We start from the raw sequence: 13,786 nt of genomic DNA, 5'->3' as shown, positions 1-13,786 counted from the left end.
AGTCATCTGACACCTTCTTATGCGTAAACCTGGGTCCTGGTTCTAGTGCTAATCATCCAATTCAACATAGCCAGCAGGGCCAGCAACATATTTCCTCGAACATTTTAAAGCTAGAGCGCCTACCTGTTGGTATATCCGTTGCATTGGACGTTGATTTGTATGCAAAGTTGGGTTCAGAACATCTTGTCAACCAGCAGAATCAGCAAAACACTTCCTTGAATAGGGTAAAATAAAACTGCATGAATGTGGCTGCATCTGTTGTCTCTCTGGTGCAGGGGGCACTGGTAAGGGAACAAGTGATGATGGTGTGCCATGGTGTGTCAGAGGATTCCAGGAGGATTCAGGGAGGGATGTTTCTGCTACGGTTGAGAAGGCAATGGTATGTGAAAAATTAAATACAAGGAATAATTCTACTCTTCCAGAAATTTATATAGAAGCCGAAATAAGGGGATGGGGAGTCCCTCATGATCAGGCTGATGAGGACAATTATGCAATGAGTAGATTCAGGGAGAAGAACACCCCAATTGTAAGCTCTTCCCCTAGGCGTCTCTCTTTGCCTCTTTTATACTGTAGCACAAGTCACTTGATTGGTTCCTCTTTGGAGTCTGCTTATGATGCTCATGATGCTCATGATGTATTCCTGCCTTCTTCACAACTGAAGCTGGAAAATGAGAGGGATAGTCTGCTTTCGGAATATTTTGTTTGAATCGAAAGAATATTAAGTTCCATTTTATCTTTTTTGGAGAAATCTTTATTAAGTTCAGATCATATGCTGGAAATGATCTCTGTAATGTTGTTTGAAGTGCAAAAGCTAACAAAATTCGACACCATTAAACCTTCGCTTAAGATATCTTCGCAAATGGAAGATCAGATAGATGTTAGGCCTCTCTCACTCGTTCCAAGGGGAGAGCAGAGAGATGTGTCAGTTCAAGCGGGAATTCCTCTTTTCTTATTGTCCCCCCATTGAACCTTTGTGTAATCTTGAAAAGGAAGTGTTCTGCCTAAGCCTAATATTTGGGGAGGCTGAAGTGAGTCCCCCTTTGAGAAATGCCATACTAAAATATTTCCCTTTGTTCATTAGGGTAAAAAGGGGGGCAGTAGAGACATTGAGAAAGATGAGAAAATTAGGGGTCATGTAGGGCGAGTGGGCAGGGGAGAGATGGAGGTGGAGGTCCCAACCCCTTCTCCCTCAAAGACTCAACCCCCTAACTCATTAGAGAAAGGATGGTCAAAAGTAGTGAAGAGGGGAGGTCTTTCAATAAACTTCAAAGGGGAAAATATGAAAAAGAAACATAAAAAGACTGTTGTATAGCGTTTTAGGACCCTAGTGTAATTTTCCTGATTCATGCCCTTATATAGATATAAAATACTGTATCCTTATATAGGCATAGAAATCATAACCATATTAAGACATAGCTCAAGTAGTCCTAATATGGCTTGGCTACTTCCACCAGTTCCGAAAATCTACAACGATTTCTTGGAAAAACCGGCCTTCAGCAGTCAGGGACTTCCCCCTGCATGAATATTAAGTTATCCAAGAAATCATGGAGTTTTCAGAGAATTAAGTCTCTGATGACGTTCTTATGTCCAATCTTACGTCAAACTCGGCACCTTCAAGGTATAAATATGCCCACACTTGTCCAAACAAACACACAGTGGTTTGGAGCAGTTCGACTATCTACTTGCCCGACGCGCCCTGCTGCAGCAAGGGCTGAAGGAAGCCGACCCTCCAGCTGAGGCACTGAGATACGCTGTCTTTTCTCTTGTCGAGAAATCCAGCTGTTTCCATGCTACCCTTGCGAGTTGCTGGGAAAGCGAGTCCTGAGAGAGAGATACAAGACCTCCTACATTCTAAAACCAAGGTACGGAGCTGATTAGACCCTAAGAGAATTCTTGGAACAGATTCTTGGCAACTAATACTAAAACTAGGCTACACCTCACTTACTTCTTCCCTTGTACTAGACCTAGGTTAGATACACCGGGGTAGGCGTATTTTAGAAGCACCAGTTAAGTACTTTTAGTCATTATTTATCACTGTATGTATTTTATGCATGTTAGGTATCTTATGGCTTAGAAACCATATCATGCTTTTACAGTACTATTTTATAATACTCTTCGTATTATATGCTCTGTACTTTACAGCAAGTATTACGATTGCAGCAGTTCATTTCTTATGCTTGAGAAAGAAGACTGTTCAATAAATACCCTTTTATTGAAAATGCCCGTGTCTCAATTTCTCTGCACCTCTGGTGAAACGAAGCATGCATGATTGACTGAGTGAAATAACTATCTATTGTTTCCGCAACTCTAGAGATATATTTCTTATTCTTGGGAAACAAAGTTGTCATGTTTTAAGCGGTTGTCAGAAACTAATCCTTTCTTATTTATTCAAGAAAGTTTCTAGTGACCTCTGAGCTAGCTGGCACACACACAATTAAGTTTAGTATATTCGGTAGAGATCTAGTTGACTTCATTCCTACGTCTAAACTACAGGATACACTATTCCAATGCGCAGAACCAATTGGGAATATAGGAACTACACTACATGGCGCCCAACGTTTGGTAAGGCGATAATTTAACGCTAGATAGTAGAGTAACTCAGTCGTGCTTTTCACACAGACCCCTTTTTCCCGTAAAATACTTCAATAGACGTCTGGAGTGGGTTAAAGGATAAAATATCCGCTTTAAACTGAGTAGGACAAAAAAATCCTATGTATTAGTTTTTAGTTTGTTCAACGTTGAAGGATACAGTGTTCCAAAGTATTGTGCACCTAATCTTTGTTTCCTTGAAACTTGCTCTGCAAACTTTCGGTGAACACAATGAGTGACGAAGAATTAGAGAGAGTTGCAGCTGCCGCTCAAGCAGTTTTGGATGACACAAGTCTCCAACAAAATGACCTGGATGCTATACTCATCCCGGAAAATATAAGGAAAACCATTACTATAAAACTTATAGAAAATGGAATATCACCAAGAGGTGGTAAAGTAATATTTGCTATAGAGGCACATGAATATCGGCAGACAGAGGTATTCTATTCATGGAATCTGTTTCCTGAGCAACACATGAGTTCCACTACTATAAATTAGAGGAACCTCCAGCGGATACGTTCCTTTCGAGGACGTTGAAATTCCACTAACTTACCAAGAGCATCAGCTCTGGTTTAAAGGCACCCTACAACATCAAAACCACATTAACAGGCTCGGTCCACTAGGTAGACCAAGAGCAACATGGCCGGTACTAGCCAGCTATAAACCACATCCTGACATTGAAACAATGACAGCTCCTGAATTGTTAGCTCAGCGAAAACAGCTGATTAAAATACACAGGCATTTGGTTCAATATGTCATGCGGACTTTAACAGTCCAACCAGCTGTAAGAATTCCACAGCACACCCCTCACCAGGGGAATACCAACAAAATTACACCACAGACTATACAGTCAGTCATTGGTAAATTGTCTGCAAAACGAGAACAAATTCCGTTCTGGTTAGCATAAAAAATTACTCAAATAGAGGCAGTATTCGCTAATAGTACACCTCCTGAGAAACACAGGATTCTGACAATCTGTTTACCAATCGGGATTGCACCACACATAGAGGACTGTGACACTTGGGGTACGGTCTTTGCTTCAAACTACACAAAAACACATGGTGTCCCGTCTATGGCGGTAATACCAGACATTCTAAGACAGATTCAAAATGGTCCAGAACCGGCCTTAAATCTGGGTATGAAATTACTGAAGGATTTCAAACAGGTCTCGGCTATACTATTAGCCAACATTAAAGGTGAAGCAGAATCAGTGGCGATCTGCCAAAAACTAAAAGAAACAGATATTACTGAGCAACCGTATGAGCTTGCCAGAATTATTGAAAAATCCTATGAAGAACTAGGTAGATATAGTTTGGGTGGGAAACCATTAAAACCCCAACTAACTGAAAATCCTGAAAAAGTTTTTATCAAAAACACTCTCACTACTCCTAAGAAGAAGTGGGAAAGCACTAAACAGACACTTCCTAGAGAGAAGCGTTCCCAGTCCAGAGGAAAGTCTCCTTAGCAGGAGCCCTCCGAAAAAAGATATAACCTTGGAAATAGGGATAATTTGAGAAAACCTGATAGATATCAAGATAATGAAATCTGAAAGAAGAGGACATTCAGAACAAAAAGAATAACAGGTGAAGTCCAAAGACGAACAGCGCGTTCCAAAAAATAAGAAAAGCCAATTTTCAACAAAGGAGGTAGCAAGTCTAAAGATCAGACATGCCGAGGATCTTGAGGACACAACTCAAGAATGGGGAGTAGGCCCAAACAATGCTAGACAGCGCAGCAGAGGTAACCATAGCTCACAAGATCCTGAAGGATCATCTGGAGACAGTGGACTCTTTTGAAAATATTCAAGTTGAAACTGCAGTTACCATGGTTAGTGTACCACATAGGTTATATGAACTAATACTTCGAATGGAGGGGGACAAACCAAGAAAAATAGAGCACTCTTTTGGGAGAAGCTCTCTAAGGGTTATGACATCCAACAATCTGAACAAGACTGGCCACCTGAATTTGTCAGGGAGTGCCCACATGGCGAAGATATAATTATGCTACAAATACAGGATAGTGAGATGCACACCTATATGCTCAATTATCAATGTAAACCTCATTTCATGTACTCTTTCAATTCGACCTGGTAGGCGTGCTCGCTTGCTCTGCGCTCTGTCCAATTGCGCTGCCAAAGTAGAAAGAACACGAGGGCACCACATTCCGATCCCCATCAAGCTGCACAGCCATTGTTTTCAAAACGAATCCAATTAATTAAATCCATAAAACTCTCCATTTATTCCACAATTGTATTCGTTTCATTTTGTCCTCTTTTGTTTTCTTCAATTCATTTTACTCATCTTTATTTCAATTCCATGTTTATTAAATAAGCACAGGAATGATGCATGTTTCCAGATGTCACGCTTTATTGAAAAACACCCAATGCATTTCGGGTAAAAACCCTTCTTCGGGAGTATCTATAATGAAAAAATATAATAATACATCACCTATGATTGCTATTGACATGCTTATAAAATGATAACAAGCTACAAACTAAGATCTTTGCAACAGGAATCATTACTGAAAGAAGTTCTATTCATAAGTTAAAATCGTGCATGACAAGGAAACATCACTCCTGCACAAAATGTTGATGTTAACGTCCAATTAATTAAACCTGTTCAACTCATCACTTCTCCTTTTGCGGGTGCAATCTCACTTGTTGGACAGAAGGTTAATTCAGCTACAAATACATGATCCTGATTTCAAACCTACTAATTGGACACAAAAACACACAGAAATTTTGCGTTCAGTGCAAACAGGCATGTTAGCAAAAACACAGTTACAAACACGCGACAACGTGCGTAACCTAGTGATCCGAATCATCCCAGGGATATGCGGATTCAAATACCCTACCTTTAACGAAGGTGAGACGGTACCAATAGCATACAAGTCACACTTGTACACACAAGCTGCAATGAAATTCACTTCAACAGGAAAGATAATGACAGCGGTTCAGACTGCTGTAGCAAAAGAAAGAGCCCTCGCGCAGGGTAAACGCATAAAAATCGTTACACCTGTACCTGCCATAGAGGCAGTGACAAACACAAGCATTCCAAATGCTAAAGCTTTACATCCTAGATGGATACAATGGGTTAATTATCTTGCTGCAACAGACGTTGAATACGTATTTGACCCGTATTTAAAAACACAAGAATTCCTACAATACGAATTAGAATGTCCTCTGCCGACTGACATTCTGCCACTTGAACATTACGGCTGTATAATATATACAGACGGATCAGCACAACCCGCAATTGGGGGTAAACAAGCCTATAGTGCTGCGTGTGCGATTGTTAAAGGTCGCTGGCGAGAAGGTAAATTCAGACCTATGGTCACTAAAACTCAATCCCTCGGAGACTGTACAGCTCAGCGCGCTGAACTACAGGCATTCAAGATGGCGCTTGAAAATACCTATCGCGAATTCCCCACACTGATAGTGTGCGATTCGTATAACTGTGTCAGGAATTATAATGAATATCTGCAGACCTGGGTTCAAAATGGTTTCAAAAGTACAAAAGGTGGAACAATAAAGCATAAAAACTTTGGGAACAAGTAGTTCTTTCACATGATTCATACACTGAGTCATCAGCGTGATGGCGTTCACGTTGAAGAGAATTGCGATTCTCCTATTAACATGACCAGAGAATCTGGATTTCATTAAAGACACGGAGGCTAACATTATGCATTAATCCTTTTAATGCAGCTCACACAGCCGCCTACATCACAAAGGTTTAGAATAATAACAAGGTGACATCACAGTATCTATAAGAGGCGTGTGCCAGGAGAGATCAGCCTCTTTTAAATGCCTTGAACGACAGAAGGAACGAAGAATGCATCTCGGAACTTGAAGGAGGTAATGAAGAAACTTGGAAGATCCCTGGAGAGACCTGGAGAATCCCTGGAGATTCATCAATTAGAATTGTCTGAAAGAAAATAGAGGGAGTCAAAAAGGACACAAGGTAACCTTCAGAAGCAGTAACAAGGAAAGCATGAGGTTAGAAGGCATGAATCAATAAAGGCAAAATAAAACAAGTCAATTCTCCATATCCCTCAAGGGAGGGACGGGAGGGATAATGTTAGCCTCCGTGTCTTTAATGAAATCCAGATTCTCTGGTCATGTTAATAGGAGAATCGCAATTTCATTACAAGACAGGAGGCTACATTATGCATGTTGGTAGCCCTGAAGAACAGCATCTGAGACGTGTTCTATGGGTTTGCAGTAATGGTGTGCAAAGGTAGAAGCATTAGACCAGTCAGCACAGTTTAGAATTACATTCAACTTACCACCAGACCAAAAGGACTTGCTGGACATAGCACTCCTTAGGGAGTGAGCTTGGAATTTAGAAAGGTCAATACCAGCAAGGCTCATGGCCAACTTAACCCATCTAGCAATGGAGCAAGATGAAATGGGTTTAAAAGGTTTGACGTAGGAGATAAGAAGCTGATTCGCATCAGGTGGGCGAAGGTCCTTCATTCTAGAGTCATATTCTTTCATGCAGTTAACAACACAAAGTTTTTTGCAGAAATCAAAACGAGGGTAGGAAATGAAATCAGACATAGTCTTGGTTCTCCTATGAATCTCGAATTTAACACCAAACATGTCATAACATCTATAAGAAATATCCAAGGCTTTAGTTAGGCTAAAGGGAGCGTTTGCATATGAGCTACAGGCAGGTTGAGGTAGGGTAGGTACACAATGCCTTCAAAATACTTATTCCTTCCCTTTTTTTTTTTTTTTTTTACTTAGAACCTTATAATCTGAAAGCCAGTGTGGAATTAAGCCTATTTATCGTTTTTCTAAAACGGAGGGGCTCAAGGACTCTCAGCGAAATATCCCAGGGAGATCGTAGCGCAACCGGCAAGGTAACTGACGCGCTCGAGCAGCTGAAGGGAGAGGGAGAGGAAAGCACCCTAGGAGGCATACCGCGTTGCGTCGCCGTTGCCAGGGTGCATTCCTCTGCACCGCGTCGGAGGATCGGAGCGGCTCTGGCGCGGCTCGCGCTGGGAAGGGGGGTCTATGAGAGAGAAGGGGAATCCTTCAAAACAATACATATTGCGGGCAGAGTCGTGACGGGGTAAAGGAGTAGAGAACGGAGAGGCGCTGAGGCCGTCGAGAACGAGGCGCTAAGGCCGAGGTCGCGATTGAATAACATCCCACGCACTCGCCGTGGAGTCAGAGGGTGAGGAGAGGGGAGGGGGGAAGAAAGCGACAACCATACATTGGAAGTCGGGGAACGAGAAGGGGTGAAAGGACAGGATGGGAGCTGTCTTAAAGGTAGTACATGGGGAAAACTTTAGTCATGAAAAGTCATAAGGCAGTAGTATCAGGTAACAGTGAACGAATTCAAAAATTCAATAAATCATACAATATATGAACGAATTCGATAATTCAATAATCATACAAAATAAAGGAGAGAGTAGAGAGGCTACTTATCTGTTGTGAGCCGCATTTAAAAGAGGCTGATCTCTCCTGGCACACGCCTCTTATAGATACTGTGATGTCACCTTGTTATTATTCTAAACCTTTGTGATGTAGGCGGCTGTGTGAGCTGCATTAAAAGGATTAATGCATAATGTAGCCTCCTGTCTTGTAATGAAATTCATTGGCTGACGAAGCCGCAAAGGCAGCTGTGCAAACGGCTTCCGTAGCTGCAATCACTCGTTAAAAAACGAAAATAGACTGTGAAACAATGCTAGCAGTCAAAGCCTCAAAGGAGTGTAGCTATGCAGCGTTACCTGTAAACTATCCAGTCGGTAATACATACATAATTGATACAAACTCTGTTCCTTTTGCTGGAATCCCTGGAGTGGGGGACAGAGTAATTCCAAACAGGAACCAGAGAGATGCTTTTGTTCATGGAGCACATATGGGAGAGGGTCTGAGACATCAAGGGATCTTAGAATCTTTAATAGAATTAGAAAAGATGTACTGGTGGCCGGGAATGAGCATTGAAGTTTACAATTTCACAATGCATTGCCCTAACTGCAACAGAGATTGCAGCAGTGAAAGCCACCAGGTACCTGACTACAGTGAAGCCAGCCCAGTACAGACACCACTGTTAGACTGCATTAGACTATCTACACGCAGCCGTCACTATAGACGAATGAGGTCCCAAAACTATTAGAACAAGATGCATTTGGATGTTGCCCCAGCGCTCGGCTGACGCCAGAAATGTTATAAAAGATTTGTGAGTCTTTATCGGCACATACACAATTGGCACGCTACATTCTGACCAGGGTCCTGCTTTTAGCTCTTGAGCTTACAAGGAGGCCATGTCCAGCTTGGGCGTTGCATTGCGGTTTTCGAGTCCTTTCCATCCTGAGGGAAATGCGGTAGTGGAAAGAAAAAACTGTGACATAAAGCAATCTATAACAGCTAGGGTATTAGGTTCGGGAGACGGGTGGGTCAAACATCTAAATGGTCTCCAAAGAAGTCTTAATAATCAGCCAAGAAATTCTCTGGGGGGAATCACTCCATATGAATTATTATTTGGTACTAAAATGCTTATCCAGGACCTTGATTGTCGCACTTCAGTGGTTGAAAAGAAACCCTTTGATATCAAAGACCATTTGGCTGTTTTACAAAACTTAAATAAAACAAGAAGAAGTCTGAATAACACAACACAAAAGCTGACGACCACTGAAGAAAAAACACCTGTCTCAGCAAGACCTGTCTGGATTCCGAAGATTGGGGATCTAGTCAGGGAAAAGATTGCGATGAAGAAGGAATTTGGGCCTTCTTATAGAAAAGCAGTACCTGTCTTAGCAATTCTTGGAACAAGATCAGTGTTACTACCGCCGCTTGCTGGTAAAAGGGAGAACAGAACAGTATCAATTGACCTGGTAAAACCACATCATGTGGCCAATAATAAGTAGTAGGGCCTGTCGACTCCCAAGAAGGAGCAGGCAACCAAATCTGGCTACTATTCAAGAGGTTCAAACTGAAAGACTTATCACGTTTGGTAAACCTACAGTGAGAAAAGAAGGACTAAGCAACAAAGCTATGGAACTCGTCCCTCTTGATACCCAAATCTCAGTTCGTCAAGAAACTCCTGTCTACAATGATGTAGCATCTGACTTTACAAACATGACAAAAGAGGAAGCAACTCCAGTGATTTCAAAGAATCCGGATGCAATACCAACTATTGACAGAACTGCCTGTGGCTATTTTATCAACTTCGATAACTTTTCTGAGGATCCCAGTGAACCTGAAACAACGCCAGTTAATAAAACTTTCAAAGAAAAAATAACAGAACTCTTTCATCAACTTGAGAAAACATATCTGGTTTCACCATGGGTTGAATTTTGGATAGGATTGGGTGTACTTTTTTACTACTATGGCTCATTCTGGTTTTAAGTTTGGGACGAATGATAGATGGAAAATACAGTACAATGGACACAGCAAGTAAGAACATCAACTTACTCCTGCAACCTTACAAATCATCTCATCGTGAGCAAAGAGACCTGTCATCAGTAAACATCACAGCTGTTCCTATACCTGGGGTTATTGCATGGGACACAACTGATTATGACATTTTGGGCCCGGTAGAACTGTTGAAAATTTCACACCAGTTCAAGGTTTCTTTAAGTGATTTTGTTTCATCACGCACCTTTTCAGATGATTGGGACTTTGAAACTGTTAATAATATGATGTCAGACTTAGAAATGTCAGCAAAATTTAAAAAACATGAACACTTAGAAGGTTCAACAAGTTATGAAGAACTGTATTGTTATAATCATTTTGGTCACCATTATTTGCACAAATCTGTAGATCCTAGAAATGTTTTTATTTATAATCAATGGGAACATTGTCTAACGCCACCAAAAGGCAGCGCTAAAACATTTTGTGGGAAATTTCCATACTTTACAGGTTTTAATGTCACAAACCCAGAAACGTTTTATTTAAAAAACTGTGATTAAGACAGGAATGAAAACCATGTTGAACAATACTAAACAAATTTATTCTGCAAACTTTTATGCTCAGCTGTCTACATTAGGTTTTAACTTTTGGAAAGACAACATTGAGACAAAAACTGTCTGGGGCACAAAAGAATGGCAGGTGCAGGGTTTAGAAGCCTTGTTCAGACCCTGCATTATACCAGAACAAATTATATTTTTGAATGACAGCGTTCAACAAACATCATGTCTTGTCTTAGCTAAGATAAAAGATTTAAACAAACTGACCATACCTAAGGCCACACCTGACAGTAATGGCACTGCAGATGAGGTAGACGTAAAACAGATTTTAAAACACAACAGAACCAATCCTGATTGGAAACAATGGTTAATCTGGCCGATAGACACGAATAACTGTCAAGATAGATTCATGAACAAAACAGAAGGGTTCAAAATGAATAGGCCAGATCCAAGGTACTCCCAGAGACAACATCCAGGGATAGTCACCACATACAGTGTTGAAAAACTATGCCTTGATTGGCTACAGACATCCACACTCCCTGAAATTAAACAACACTTGACTTTACTTAAAGAAGACGTTGACTTGCGAGACTTCTTACTCTGGCCTCGCAAACAACGAAAACGTTTCATATAAGCCGGTATATACGCTGCGTACAACGAAGCTTGCAAAATAACGCAAATGGAAACTGCAGAAAAATTATGAGAAATTGATTGTATTAATTTAGCGAAAGCACTCTCTGTAGTGGGCAATGGGTAACGACTCTATCCTCCATAATCTATTCTTTGGACAGCATTGTATCATCTGCCATTGACATAATAGAACAGGATTTGCTAATGTTACAACATGGCCAGTCTCAATTGCGTTCTATAATGCTACTAGGCTGGACGTTGCAAAATCTCCGTTCAGGCCATGTGCCTTGGTGTCTAATCAATACTACGTCATTGTTTACTGTCCGTAACCTTACAGATAAACAAATCTCTTCGGCACAAAGAGGAGCAGACTATACTGTGCTGAGCATTGAAAAACTGGAAAGATTACCATTGACAATTTCTGAGAAACCTGTCATTGAATGGATAATACATGGCACCATCTCAATACCAGTGACGATTTTCCAATTTCAGTATTGTCTCCAGCACATACCAGCAGGCCTGAAAGGTTGGGTAAAGGATACATTAAGTCAACCTGGAATTTACCATATACTCACAAATGTTGAATGGGGGAAAGGAGGTATTTCTTAGTACAAAAAATTGTAAAAACTCACTAAGCGGGTACACTTTTATGTAAAGGTATTCATTTACATGGAGCCTGCGAAGGTTCTTTAAATATCCTTTCTTGCCACATGCACGGTACTCCAGTAGCCGTGCTAAAACCAATTTTTAGGCAGCTTTCCAATGGGAGCTACGTTATGCTCAACGATCACAGCTGTTGTGGCATGTTGCCAGGAAGAGCCTATCTGGTTAGTGTGTCAGCCAGGGTCACTTGTTGTATGCAAGTATTGTATCCAAAGACTACTACAGACATGGAGACGGCGTTATGGCCTTCACTGAATATCTCTTCTATACGAATTGATACTTTAAGCAGACTGAAAGCCATTCTTTTACAAAAAACTGTGCCACTGACCTCGTCTAGAGGAACGTATGATCTGCAAGTTGCAAGGACTTCTGCGGAGATACATGCCTTATTATCAACAAACTGCCCAGTACATTTCGCCAAAATGTTACGTCAAATCTTAAACGTGTCTGATACCAGTGGCATCGCACATGTATTTAAGACGATCTTTTCGGGACTGTTAACACCATTCAACGCAGTTCTCCATTTTTCCAAATTTCGTGCACCATGTGTTCGGCGGTCTGCCTCTCATTTTGGGACTCGTAGCAGGAATTCTATTTTTATTTCTCCTGCTCCGATGTGGCAAGTCCAGTCACCAACAATACCCAGACTACCATGGAACAAGCGCTCCTAGCCATACGGTATTGTGAAAGGATTACACAGATTCTTGGCTTGGCTCGGTTAAGAGATCTGAATACCACTTGGTTCCTTTCATTCAGACCAATCTAGCAATATTATTATTACCTATTCTACAATGCCTGCTTTGCGGAGAAGAATGTGTGTTAGACATCTGTCTTACACTTCCATCAGCATTGCCAACGGATGTTGATACCTTGCTAGGTCCGGTAACGACTCATGCATCGTGTTGCCCCCAACGGCTGCCAATCCTGATGACGGCATTCATTGAGATCTCACCAGCGAATCCAGCTCTTGGTGAGGTACCTGGAACAACAGGCACACAGGTACCATCTACATCGAACATTGCTAATGCGACTGACCTGACGGCGATGCTTCACATCTTTGCACATTTGATCTACTTGATGAAGTAGTTCCACTTTCACCAACTAGGGTAGACCGTTTCTTTGCCAGCTTAGATGATTTGATGTTTTCTCCCGACACCGAGAATAACTTTCGAAAGTGCATACAGCGTTCCATGAACTCTGAAATTCGGCCTTCGGTTTTTCAAAACAAACCCTAAAACTTGGGAACTCTATGTTTCCACAATCTACATTTGAAAACTTTTTTCTCTTCTTCCCAGAATAGACCCTTTTCACTTGGCACAAAGTAATCTGCTTAAAGTAGAGCTATTCTTAGAGAACAAGAGATTCATTTGATACTTCCTATAGACAAATATTTGGCATTATTTAAAAAAAACTTCAACTGTTTAAATATTATGCTATGGAATGGTCTCGATCTTTATCTTCTGTAAATTTAGAGCCATTTCATGACTGTCATTTCATGTTTCATTTGGATAGCATTTTTTAGTGACAGCCATTCCTTGTAAAATGCGTACAAGACAAATACTCATGTATGTGTATAAGCCATGTTTAATGCATTTCATGTATTCTGGGTGGGATTATAAACACATGCTTTAGTTATGTTTCTTATGCTTATAGATTTAGTAATATTAGACATAATACCTGGAGTGGGTGTTGTATAGCGTTTTAGGACCCTACTGTTATTTTCCCGATTCATGCCCTTATATAGATATAAAATACCGTATCCTAATATAGGCATAGAAATCATAACCATATTAAGACATAGCTCAAATAGTCCTAATACGGCTTGGCTACTTCCACCAGTTCCGAAAATCTACAACGATTTCTTGGAAAAACGCGCCTTCAGCAGTCAGGGACTTCCCCCTGCATGAATATTAAGTTATCCAATAAATCATGGAGTTTTCAGAGAATTAAGTCTCTGATTACATTCTTATGTCCAATCTTACATCAC

This window comes from Lissotriton helveticus, chromosome 3_1 (genome assembly GCF_964261635.1).
Source record: "Lissotriton helveticus chromosome 3_1, aLisHel1.1, whole genome shotgun sequence".
NCBI lineage: Eukaryota > Metazoa > Chordata > Amphibia > Caudata > Salamandridae > Lissotriton > Lissotriton helveticus.
This window is presented reverse-complemented; position numbering follows the sequence as displayed.